Consider the following 12,586-nt stretch of genomic DNA (forward strand, 5'->3'; position numbering starts at 1 on the left):
GTTGATCCAGGTTTTAACGAGTACCTGATAGCTCAGATAATACAGAATTCATAAATTGTTCTGACAAAAGCTTAGAGAAGCTCAATGGTGAGATGGTTAAGTTTCACAAATGTTAAGAAGCCAATGTTTTGAAAAAGAGTTTGTTTTCTATAGCACGAACAAGTAGCCAATGACAATCTGTTTCTGTGCTATCCATTCCAGATATGCGTTACTCTCAGCGCTTTGTGAGGCAGACAGTGTCAGTGCAGTCTCATAGAAGCGCAACTGAGTACATTATTATCGTAAATCAATTTATTTGCCGTTACAATAACAACATTTCCCAATGGGGCCTCGCCGACTCACCATCTTGTGCATGTGGCTCAGATTTTCAGACTGCACGCCTCATTATCTATTAATGTCCAATACACTCACCATTGGGCCATGCCCCCCCTCCCCCCTTGAAAATGTTTTAGTAGTTAACGACGTAGATTAAAGCATTTAATATGTTTTGGATTGCACTGTCAAAGCAATTAGCAATGTTGTTCTATAGACTAAGCCAATACGAAATACATAGCCCAATCCACCTACCCCACCCCAGGTATGCCAATGTAGCATAGCGTTCTGTAAGCCTATTATAGTGAGAAAGAAATGGATAAAGTCTAAACTAAAACCATACTGGGATATCATGAAGACGTCTGGGATATCAATGGCCAGTGTCGTAGCCAGGGGGGGGGGTTGGGAGTTACAACCCCCCAGCCCGCCCGCCAGTCGTTAAAATCCCCCCTTTCAAAATTCCTGGCTACGCTACTGTCAATGCACCCCCCCCTCCCTTGAGAAAATCCTGCGTACGCCACTGCATGTGGACCTATGAACTCGCCATCGTCGATTGGCTGCTGTGACTGGATCTAACAATAAAACCTGGGTTGGTCTCGAAGGCAAGAAGCAGGTTATCCATCACTGAATGCAAAACAGGAATAAAGTTCAGTAGCAGTTTTGAAAAGCTTGAAGATATGACCCGACAGGGTATTGAACCCATGTCTACTAATTCAGAAGTGAATACTTTAACCATTCAGCCACTGAGCTGATTTAACAATATTTTACCTGAAATAAAACAAACAAAACGAAAAATATATATATCGAAACTTTCAGTTGTCTACGAGGCTTACTCAGGAAAATAAAATTAACCAGAGAAGCGAAACTTTGATGGAAACTATTTTGTCACAGAATCTGTTGCAAAACCGTCTGTTTTCGGTACTTTAGCTTTTGCTGACGTAATCTTGGTCTTGGTGTGTTTGGCAAGGGTTGAGATTAAAGAAGCTGATACGTGGATAATTTATCACTGCAGGTTGACCAAAAGTGGCGTGTATGAAACTCGAATGGACAAATTGGTCGCCTTAGTATCTGACGTTTCATTTCAAAGAATCCAGTTATTTTCTTGTGGTGAAAAACCTAGAAACAAAATATTAGAACTAGCGATACTTTGTCCCATTGTTTACGCAACAGAACAGTGTGCGGCAGAGAACGAGGCTTCCACAACGTGGTGTGACATCCTATGACTCAACAAACACACCTCACTAACTTGCATTGATTCATCTCCAGATTATTTGCAGCAACACAGCCGTTTAAATGCTCGAATAGGTTTGCAAGTAGTGCAAGAGTGCTGTGCAGATCGCTTGTGTTTACATTTTAAAGAAAAATAAACGCGCTTCCTCATCTTCAAGACTATTGGAACTTCAGGTGAGTGTTATCGAGCCAAACGGCTGTGGAAAGCATTGTCAGAAAGTTTGTTGTTTGTTTGTTTGCAGAAAGTTTATCACAAAGGCACAACAATCAGTAACATAGTCAGATTTGACAAAATATTTAAAGATGTTGAGCTTTTTATTTCAATTAAACTTTTTATGTTAATTACTTCGTGTGGTATATTGGCACCACTTTGTCGTTAAGCAAAAAAAAAAATAGAACAGCATCGCAAATCTAAGGTTTTAAAAGAATATACCTTTGGAACCACAGGCTCACTCGACGAAAAAGAAGCATCCCAAAGGTAAAACATATAACTGGAATAATTAATTAAACTACCATTCAACGTTTTATAGGCAGAGAAAACTTTTTCTCGAACCGTAGAAAATTTCATTATCAGATCACCGCTTCAATGCGTGATGGAAATCTACAGATAAATCTGCATCAGGCATTGCAGAGTGCAAAAAACAGTGTTGCAGAACGCGTTTTCGAATATTAAATTCTCATCAGTGCAACTACGTTTATGAACGCAATAACAACGGTTAAATTTAAACTCAATACAATACATTACAAACATTATAAGGACATATTCTCAGTGTTCAATTGAATATTAATAAATCCAGAGACATCAGAAAATCACTTCCCGCATGCAATTCCAGACCGACATTTCTATAAAACGTTGAATGGTAGTTTAATTAATTATTTCTGAAAGTTCCTTGGTTTCATATTATATAACTGGAAGTATTGTAGAGGAAACGGAAAGAGTTTCTTGGCTAGTAGTAGGCCACATCTAGCTGAGTCTCAAGCCAACGTGTGAAAAAATTTCAAAGTTGTTTTGATAAAAGTTCCCTTGGTGTTGTTTGGCTCCTACACAGTACACATTGTTATTGTAGTGCTGCAGGAAATAGCTAATTTGTCATTTCGGTAACAAGGCCCCGAGTGTCAAAGACGCAGCCAGGTTACACCGTAGATAATGATTGTCTTGTGAGTGCTCGTCTCCGCAGTGGAGCATGGCATTGCACGTTAGGGTGAATCTCTTACGTCATAGCAGGTAGTTCCCTGCCTGGTTCGCTAATGCGCTTTGCTTATTTTTGAAAAAAAAAGCTAGACGGAAAGTTTGAGCAATAATGCAGTTTTCTAAAGAATACAACAAATTGATTATTAACAGATAGAAGGTTTGCAATAAAACATTTTTACAATAAATTGAGTTTCGCTTTTAGCAGCATGATCGTTGCTTACTTCACAATGTAGATATTAACGACCTGTTTTAGCCTGATGTTGCGAGTTTGCTGCGGTAATAGCGATATGCATTAACTTTCGGAACACAGTGCTATGACGAATGGTGCTGAAGTCAGTGTGTTGTTGTTTTATTGTTTTATGTGTTGTCAGACTTAAATAGAGTCCAGTGCGTTTCCAGGTTTGTTGTCAGAACAAGTTATGTTACAAACCATGTTATTCAGGCGCAAGAAAACAATTAGGCTAGGTTTTGCATATTGATTGAAAATTACTTTTAAAACCAATGTTTTAACCCTCTACTTCAGTGGTTCTCAAAATTTTTCAAAAAATCAATTGAACTGTCCCCTTGCGATTTTTTCCACGACTCAGGGTCCTCCAAAACGGTAAATTAGCAAAAACGGTAAATAATAATTGTTACATGCAATCAAAAATGCACACGTCAATAAAATGGGTGCACCTGCTTGGGTGTTATCAGTTCTATGTTAGGTTCCGTTTGGTTCAATATGATCTTGATGTGTTACCAAATGTCTTTTCAGCTTGCTAGGTTATAGAGCAGAACTTGCTAAAACTTTACAGCATACCACGCACTGCGGCCTTTCTTCTCCTCCAGATTGTATCACAGTGAAACCAAATTGAACATAGGAATCATTGCATCCTAATTTTTTTCAAGGCTGAGCCATTTTCACTTTTTGTAGGCCTACTCAAATTTAAGTTAAAAATTCAATTAGTAAAGTTAAAAAGTTCTTAATTTTAGGTTAATTTGACTCAGGCTAAAAAAGCTAAAAGTTCGGAAAAGCATTCAAATCAAAACTGAAATTAGTAAAAATAACCAGCCTTAATCAACTTCGCCTACTTCCTTTTTAGTCATTTATATTTCGTAATTCTGTTCTTGATCTGGTAAACACGAGTGTTGTCGGAGTACGTCACAACTATGCACTCCCCTTGATGTCACAAAGACGATAAAAAACGAAACAAAGGCTATCACAATCAAACGAAAAGCCAGGTTTAAAAAACTGTGTGGAGGGATGCCAAGCCAACTTATTAAAATATATCTGTTAAGTTTGGTTTGGAAAATAAGTTGCCGGAAAATTTTTACTTTCCACAATTTTTTTTTATTTGGGATCGTGTTAATTTTTTTGGAAGATGCTTTGCGGTCCTAGAAAACTGTCTCGCGGACCCCAAAAGGCCCGCGGACCCCAGTTTGAGAACCACTGCTCTACTTAGATCATAGCAAATTTACTTAACTGCATTGGTCCACCCTGCCATTTCCTGGGTAGAGTTGCCAAATGCTTTGCCGAAAATGAAATAACATGATGCTTTCATAGTCAGGTTAAGCGGTCTACCTTTTTCAATGCAATAAATTTATGTTTAGGCTATATTAAATAGCTCGGTTTAACTATTTCATTAGCACCCCTTAAATACGGTGATGGCAGGGAGAACTGCCTGTAGTAAATGCGGGCATTAAATTACAATTAAACAAACACATTGAATGATAGCCTATAATTGTTTGTAGACAATTCAGCAGTGATGTCATCAAACGCCACTCGAATCTTGGAGCTGGAGAAGCAAATCCGGGAGCTGAGAGCGGAAAAAGATCGGACCAATGTGATGAAAGTTTCTCAATCCGCAACGGAGTTAGCGGAATTCTGCCAATCCCATGTTCTAGAAGACTTCTTCCTCGCAAGATCAGACAAATCTAACCCGTTCAAGGAAAGCAAATCCCCCTGCGTTGTTGTATAAAGTTTCACTTTCTGCTCATGAATTATTTATTTCAAAACATTGAATTGTTTTAACGTTTGTGAAGAGTAGCCGTGAATTATCTATTTACCCAGAGAGCAAAATCTATCATATGCCGACGTTGAATCAATGTAAAAGTGATAGATTTTACTCTCTGGGTAGTTAGTTCTTTGCCTCATGTCCACTGCTCTTCTCTAGTTTGCACATTTCGTCCTTTAGTCTCTTTCTCATTTCCCCATTAAGATTCCTCTTTATGACAAAATCTAATATTTCATCTACGCTTCCCTGCCTTTGTCTTTTTTGATCGAGTCTTTTAATAATCTCGCATGCTGAATAATTGCCGGAACCATTGACGTTGCCTGCTTGAGGTGCAGAGATTTATCTTGAAGTATAAATAATAATAAAAGCATATATACAACGCCAATCCACAGTGCAAACTACGCTCCTGAGCCCCGTACATGACCATGGTGATAAAATAATTTATCTAGTGATAATGTTCAGTCAAATGGAATATTTTGAATGTTAATGAATGAATAGCTACAAAGAGACATTTTCATCATCAGCAACAAACAGCTCCAGAATAGTCAAGCGTAAAAAAACGCAAAAAAACTTTTTTAATAGAAATTTATTTCATGGTTTGTTTTTTTGGATTTGTTAATGCGCACCAAATTTTGTTTCCAACTTTGCACGTTTTCATGCTGATTTTTGTGACTTTTTTGAACCCGTTATCACAAACCTAAAAACAGTCTTAGTAGTTTATTGTTTACCGTTTATTCCTGTTGTAGGCCTATATTTTTTGAATGAGCAAATGATCTCTATTTCAAGCGACTGAAGAACAGTTTCAAAACATTAAATAAGTAGATATCCCAACGATGTTAGCTTTCAGATTGTTGCTGAATGCTGAGCCTACTTCCACTTATGAAGTTGGAATTCCCCGGATTAGGAATCAGTGATTTGAATTGACGAATGCCTTAGTTCTCAAATTGTTTTAGTTTGTCAAAAAAAAAACTGGAAGACTTACCCCTGACGTTAGATTTTGAATATTGTGTAGTGCCTTCTGGCAATTATTGCTCTGCAGCTTATTGTAGCTCATTCTAGGCTACTTGTAGGCTAATAATGATCAGCAAGTACTGTAATTGTGAAATAATTTTCAATATTATTCTGCTTTGGGATAAATAAATGCAAACACTAAATCTTGCTCGTTGACATGAAAATAATTACAAAGTCGAAATCCTTACGATGAACAAGCGTATTGCTGCTGTTATTTCAACATTTGTCTGGATTGCAACGTCTGCGGACGTTGAATCAATGTACAAATGACAGATTTTTCTGTCTGGGAATATACTGCACGGGTTGGTGTTTCCGTTCATCTAAGCTGCATGACTGAATTTCCATTCTGATGTTAATTTACATCAGAAATTTATTTCTTGTGGGTTTAATCGGAGACTAATGTGATGTCACTGTGCACATTGTTTTTGATTTCTAAAAGCAAAGAAGTAAAAGCAGCATTGATGCATTGAGCAAATATTATTTTTAAACTAAGAAGGTGGCCTTTAGTGACTAGTGTCCACTGTCCACATTCAGCTCAGCAGGCCATAGCGCTAAGAAGGCATTTCTCTCTAGAGCAGCATACTGATCATACATAAGAGAAATCAACGGCAAAAGTCGAAGAGGTGCCACTCCACAAGCAACGGTATGTCTAAGTGTCTTTCCAAAGACACAACTACATGCTCTATAGCGGTGTAGAACTGGCGACCTTTCGATCGCCAAACCATCTAGGTCGTCGGAACATGATCAAGTGGGGCTGGTTCAGCAACGCATTTCAGGACTCCTCTCCATTCAGTGGCACCTAGTGGATGGAATAATTCCCCGGCAACAAGACTTCAACAATTAGAAGTTTCACTCTGTCAATTTCACTCTGTCAATTTCGGTTAGGGAACGTTCAAATATTACGTAACGCTTTTTTTCCGAATTTTTGACCCCCCCCTCCCCCATGTAACGCCAACGTAACGCTTTTTTCAATCCCCCCCTCCCCCATGTAACGCTTTTTCACTACGAATTCAGCACAAAAAACTACCATTCCGTACTCGAAAGCGTTACGTAACGTTTTGCTTGAACCCCCTCCCCCCCGATGTGACGCTAACGTAACGCTTTGCATAAACCCCCCCCCCCTCCCCCTCGAAGGCGTTACGTAATATTTGAACGTTCCCTTACCGGCCCTGCGTCAAAAGCCGCTAGAAATATGCGAAACTGCTAGAAAAATGCGATAGCAGAGGCTTTGTCATACCGTACTTTGTTTGTTTTTGGTTTTAGAAATTATATAGCCTAAGTCTATCTGAAACGCTTAAATGAGGCAACAACTTTTTTCAAGACGACATCTTCATAAGAATAACATTGACTTCTTTTGTTCATACAATGCTTGTTTGTGATGTAAAGCTGTGCCACCTCGCGTACAAATTAATGGGAGTCAACTATGGTCAATTATTTCAATTATTTGGACAACATATTTGTTTTCTTTGGAATGAAGCAAATTTCTTCTCCGTAGCTTTGACAAGGGGTTCCACGTAGTAGCCTACTTTTGGTCTCAGTCTCGAAATAATCTTAAGGCCCCGAAACCTTTCCAGGAGACCCAAAAAGTTGAAAAAAATGTGGCCTATATTTTTTGTTACAGTAAACCACACTTGCTTAGCGATGTTTATAGGCTACATTTGTTTTGGGGGCCTATGAATATCATTGGCCTTCCCGGCTCTATGTGGCTTCTTAACTGGCCTGGTTATTTTCATTGTAATTATTAAAAATTTTATTTGAAGCAAAATAAAATGATCGTAACAAAGAATTTTGCCTCCACAAAATGTATTTCAAACATTTTAAATAAGATCTCAAGCGAATAATTAGGCCTGCAGCATATCAAACGTGATCTGCATTTTTTTGGATGACTATGACGTAGGCTACTTTGAAACAAACAACCTTGGAAATTGTAGACCAACGTCCTACTTTGTGCATGATTTAATTTAAGTCACAATAATCAATCAATCAATGGTTTATTTATTAGTAACAGGAACATAGCAGCACAAAATGAATGAAGCAAGTTTGACCAAATAAAAGTTGCAGTCACTAAATAGCTTTCCAGCAATAAAAGAATGAAATTACAATTTTTTTAAGACGCTGCAGGCTATTGGTATAGGCTACGAGCAGGGCTAACAATCTACTCATTTTCAAAATTCCAGTGCAGGAGAAGGTCAGGTCATCGGTTCATGAATGGAATCATTTTCTCAAACCGTTCAAAGAATGAGAAGAAGTTAAAAGTTCGCTTTATTTGTACTAATTCTAAACATCACATAAAACAAATCGTCAAGCAATAGCAGAGGTCTAAAAAATGTAAAAACGGCAAAACTCGAACGATAAGAAAGCGAAAAAGAATAGTAACATAAGTTATTGAAAAAAATATAGCCCATATCGAGTAAAAAACTTTAGCACGGTCGCAACATCTTGGAAAAATTAAAAAACTGCAACAACCAGTAGCTACCATTCATTAAGAAAAGAATACGGCAGGGGTTCACTTTTCTAATTCATGTAGGCTATGTGGTTTTGCTCTCAAAAAACTTGGAAGATCAGAAACTATTTGTTTTTCCACCGTTTATAGCTCTATTTATTATCTAACAAGTAGGCTATGGTGGATCTTTACCATAACTATAAGGGCTAGAAAATAACTAATTTTTACATTTTATTTGTTTTTGAATAATCTGGACCCTTGAAAGTTTATTGTGAGAATGGGTGTCTTTGTTACGTCAGTTTCGCGCCTGAATCGACCCTCGCTTCGATGTAGTCCAGTCTGTGTTCTAAAAGCGAGAGTTTCTGATTTAAGAGTGCAAGCCGATGACGACAGGAAGAGTCAAACTCATTTAGAAAACTTGAAATCTTCCGGATGCTTCCGACTACCAGTTCAATGTACTCCCGATTATTCCAGTCCTCCTGGACCATGTCATGCTTTCCTGGTTCTCCCAAAGTCATATGCTTGGTAGACATCTTTCAAAAATAGCAAAGTTATTATCGTTTTGCTATATTTCATACACTCTTCTAGGCTACTATTTGGAACTTGTCAAGCTTTCAACTGAATTTCTACTTTAGAAACAAAGCAAGATGATTATAAGCAAAACCCGAACAAATACAATTATGTGATAACTTGGCCTAAGTAATGAAATCACAACTGATCAAGTAGTAGATAGCTTCAATAAAATTATGATAAACATGATCTTCGCCTATTTTTTGTTGTTTCAACGGGGCAAGCGTATCATTTCCAAGTGGTTGCTTTTCGAATTTGGTCACTGAGATATTTCATAAGGAAAAAGTTGCGGCTTTAACAGACCAATAGTTTACAAACTGACGAGTTTTTATATTCTTCAATGCGGTAGGCCGTTGCGTAGCCAATGGGCTGTCTTTTGTAGTCTAAGCTATAGCCTACAAGCTACCTTCTTTTGGCCTAAACACAACCATTTTTCTTTATGTTAAACAGTTTACAAAAAATTAGTAGGCTAAGTCATGGCTAAAGAAATATTCCATTTGCTGCTGCAATAGCAACGAATCAGTTCCAATGAACGGCAACTCGGCCAAAGCTTCATTTAGAAACCGGAAATAATGTGCAATATTAAAACGTCATGAGTTGGCTATTCAAACTGCTTGCACGAATTGCTTGCATAAGCTGGCAGAATAACTGAACTGAATTGAAAACAGTTAGCATTCTAACACCTCATTCACGCATACCCTTTCAATCATGAATTATTTTTTTTCACTTTTTTTATTATTTTTTGTGTAATTCTGGGTAAATTGAGTACACTGAACATGATTAACCACATTTTGTATTCCAAAAATTTTTACTTTGGCAGAAATTGCTTGTATCATATATGATACAATATGACTACATGGGTGCAAAATGACAAAATTGTGTCTTACAACAAAACACAGGATATGTAAGAAGTGATAACATTTTAGCTTACATTTATAGCTTAGAAAGCTTACATTGCATTTACTACCAAACTGCAAGACATTATAACTTGTTTTTTTTGCATTTTGCAACCCCCCTGCAGGCAGCTCTCCCCCAAAATTTTACCAAGCATTGGCTAAAAAGCCTTTGGCTTACCCAAAAAAAGAAGCAAATAGCAGAAAATGATCCTAACAAACATGTTACATACACACATTAGATATACAATGAATGGAAGTGATGAAAACAGTTTCTATTTTAGCTCAAACATGCATTTTATGCAAAATTTTGATGTGCAACAAGTATCTTTCATTTTATTTTCCACAACCATAGAGTCATTCTGTATCATATTTGATACACATGTCAAAAAGTACCAATAATTTATGAGAATCTAGTCCAATACCTGCTAAATAACATGGTACGAAGTCTCTAATGTCCCCCCACTACAAATCGAAACATTTCAAGCTGTACAGATGGAAATACAGGGCTAAGTTGACATGCACATAGCCTAAGTCAACAACCTTGTACTTTGACCACCAGTAATTCTTGCCAAGCAGGAAATCACTCGTCACACTTGATTGAATTTCATTCCCACACTCATTCAGGCATGATACCAAGTTAGTTGACAAATAAAAAATAATAAGGGGCTGCAGAACAAGACTTTGAAAAATGTATCATATATGATACAAGATGAATGAAAGGGTTAAGCTATTGAGGCACAGTTTTTTTTTAAAGGCTTTCTTATAGGCTATCTTTTCGAAAACATGATAAAAAATATAACAGCGTCTAGCTTCAATATTGAAATACAACTACATTTCCAAAATATAAATTCTAACAATATTTCTTTGATTATTTTTGAATGTGCTGTATAAATTTAGCCTACTAAGTAATTTAGTACTATACGGTATGTTTTTGAAGTTTTTTTTTTAATTTTCGGTAAGCGACGGCAATAGAATTTTAAAAATTGTTTAATTTATTGTTGGGCTGATGGCTGTCAAGTCTATGGTATATTTCACTACCACCCTGATTGGGCCATGATATAGCCAGCAGTAACACAATGTATCGTTTTAAGTTAACAATTCCACCAGTGCCGGTCTTAACCCAGCTAGAAATTTCACGTGTATTACACATAGATTCTACGTACCTTGGGTCGTGTATTATACGTTAATTTTCACGTATAATACACGCATATGTGTAGACACTATTTCACGTGCATTACACGTATATTTGGTGGTGGATTTTACGTGTTTTACGCTCGCATTACACCTAATTTCCTCGTATCTGACAACACTAATACACGTGTTTTCCACCTATATTTGGTGGTGGATTTTACGTGTTTTACACCCGCATTACACCTAATTTCCTCGTATCTGACACGTAGATTCTACGTACCTTGGGTCGTGTATTATACGTTAATTTTCACGTATAATACACGCATATGTGTAGACACTTATTCACGTGCATTACACGTATATTTGGTGGTGGATTTTACGTGTTTTACGCCCGCATTACACCTAATTTCCTCGTATCTGACAACACTAATACACGTGTTTTCCGCGTATATTTGGTGGTGGATTTTACGTGTTGTACACCCGCATTACACCTAATTTCCTCGTATCTGACACGTAGATTCTATGTACCTTGGGTCGTGTATTATACGTTAATTTTCACGTATAATACACGCATATGTGTAGACACTATTTCACGTGCATTACACGTATATTTGGTGGTGGATTTTACGTGTTTTTACACCCACATTCTACCTAATTTCCGCGTACCGTATCTGAAATCAACAATTTAACACATTTGTATTTATTTAACACATTTGTATAACACATATTGTTATAAGAGGCTACTGTCCAATTGTGACCCTTTTAGCACTCATTCGGAGAGTTAACGCTTGTTTTGAACTTTATTTGGAATTAGAGAAGAAAAAGAGCAATAGCAGTGGTGGGAATCGAACCCGCGTCAATGAAAGCCAACCAGCTGACAAAACCCCTAAACCAACCAGCTGACAAAAAATCCATCACTTAATTTGCTTTCTATCATCTTCTTTTCGCCATTTTTACGTCACTTAAACCGGAGCTTATGATTGGTTGGCGGTTTCATTCTAGTCATTTTTAGTGGCAGAATTTCGACTTGTTAAAGTGGCTACCGTACCAAACCTTAGTAAGTAATTGTTTAATATCAGTAAGCGAGACCACTTAAATTTACACTAAGAACTATCGTTAAAAGATCACATTAATTTGCGACTAAAAATGTCATGAAGTTTCCTTTTTACATAACGTAATAAAAACGTGTAAAGACACCTACAAAAACGCATAATCTAACTTATATCCTAAAAAATGCGGAGGAGCGTGGTTAACACCAATCCACTTGAGTGGAGAATTCTTTCTGTTTATACCGTCCTTTGGAGGTAGTTTTACCTAACACAGATTAAAAATTGCCCAAATGAACGAAAGAACTTCAACACGTTTAATATACGTGGCAAACACGTGTTACTTTTCAACAGATGGAAACGTGCAATACACGTGGAAACAACATATAATCAAAATACAAAAAATTCCTGTAAAACATCCTTCTGCTCGGGTAAACATTTTTTCTCTTTTGTATGCCCTCTTCTGGGTGTGATTTTACCTTATATACCTTAAAAATTAGTCAAATAATCATAGGATTTTGAACATGTGTAATATACGTGGAAAATACGTGTTATTTTTGCAAGAGTTATATTCAAAAAATAATCCCTGATAAAACTTCTAGAATCATATTTACACACTAGTCATACTAAATGATAGCTAAAATATGTCTCTAAAAAAATGTTTTTTAAACAAGTGAATTTGTATTGGTGTACACAAACTCCTTAATAACACCTGAATTCTACCTAAGATACCATACTACCTAAAATCAACCAAAAATCAA

Source organism: Aplidium turbinatum, chromosome 13, assembly GCF_918807975.1.
Source record: "Aplidium turbinatum chromosome 13, kaAplTurb1.1, whole genome shotgun sequence".
Lineage (NCBI taxonomy): Eukaryota > Metazoa > Chordata > Ascidiacea > Aplousobranchia > Polyclinidae > Aplidium > Aplidium turbinatum.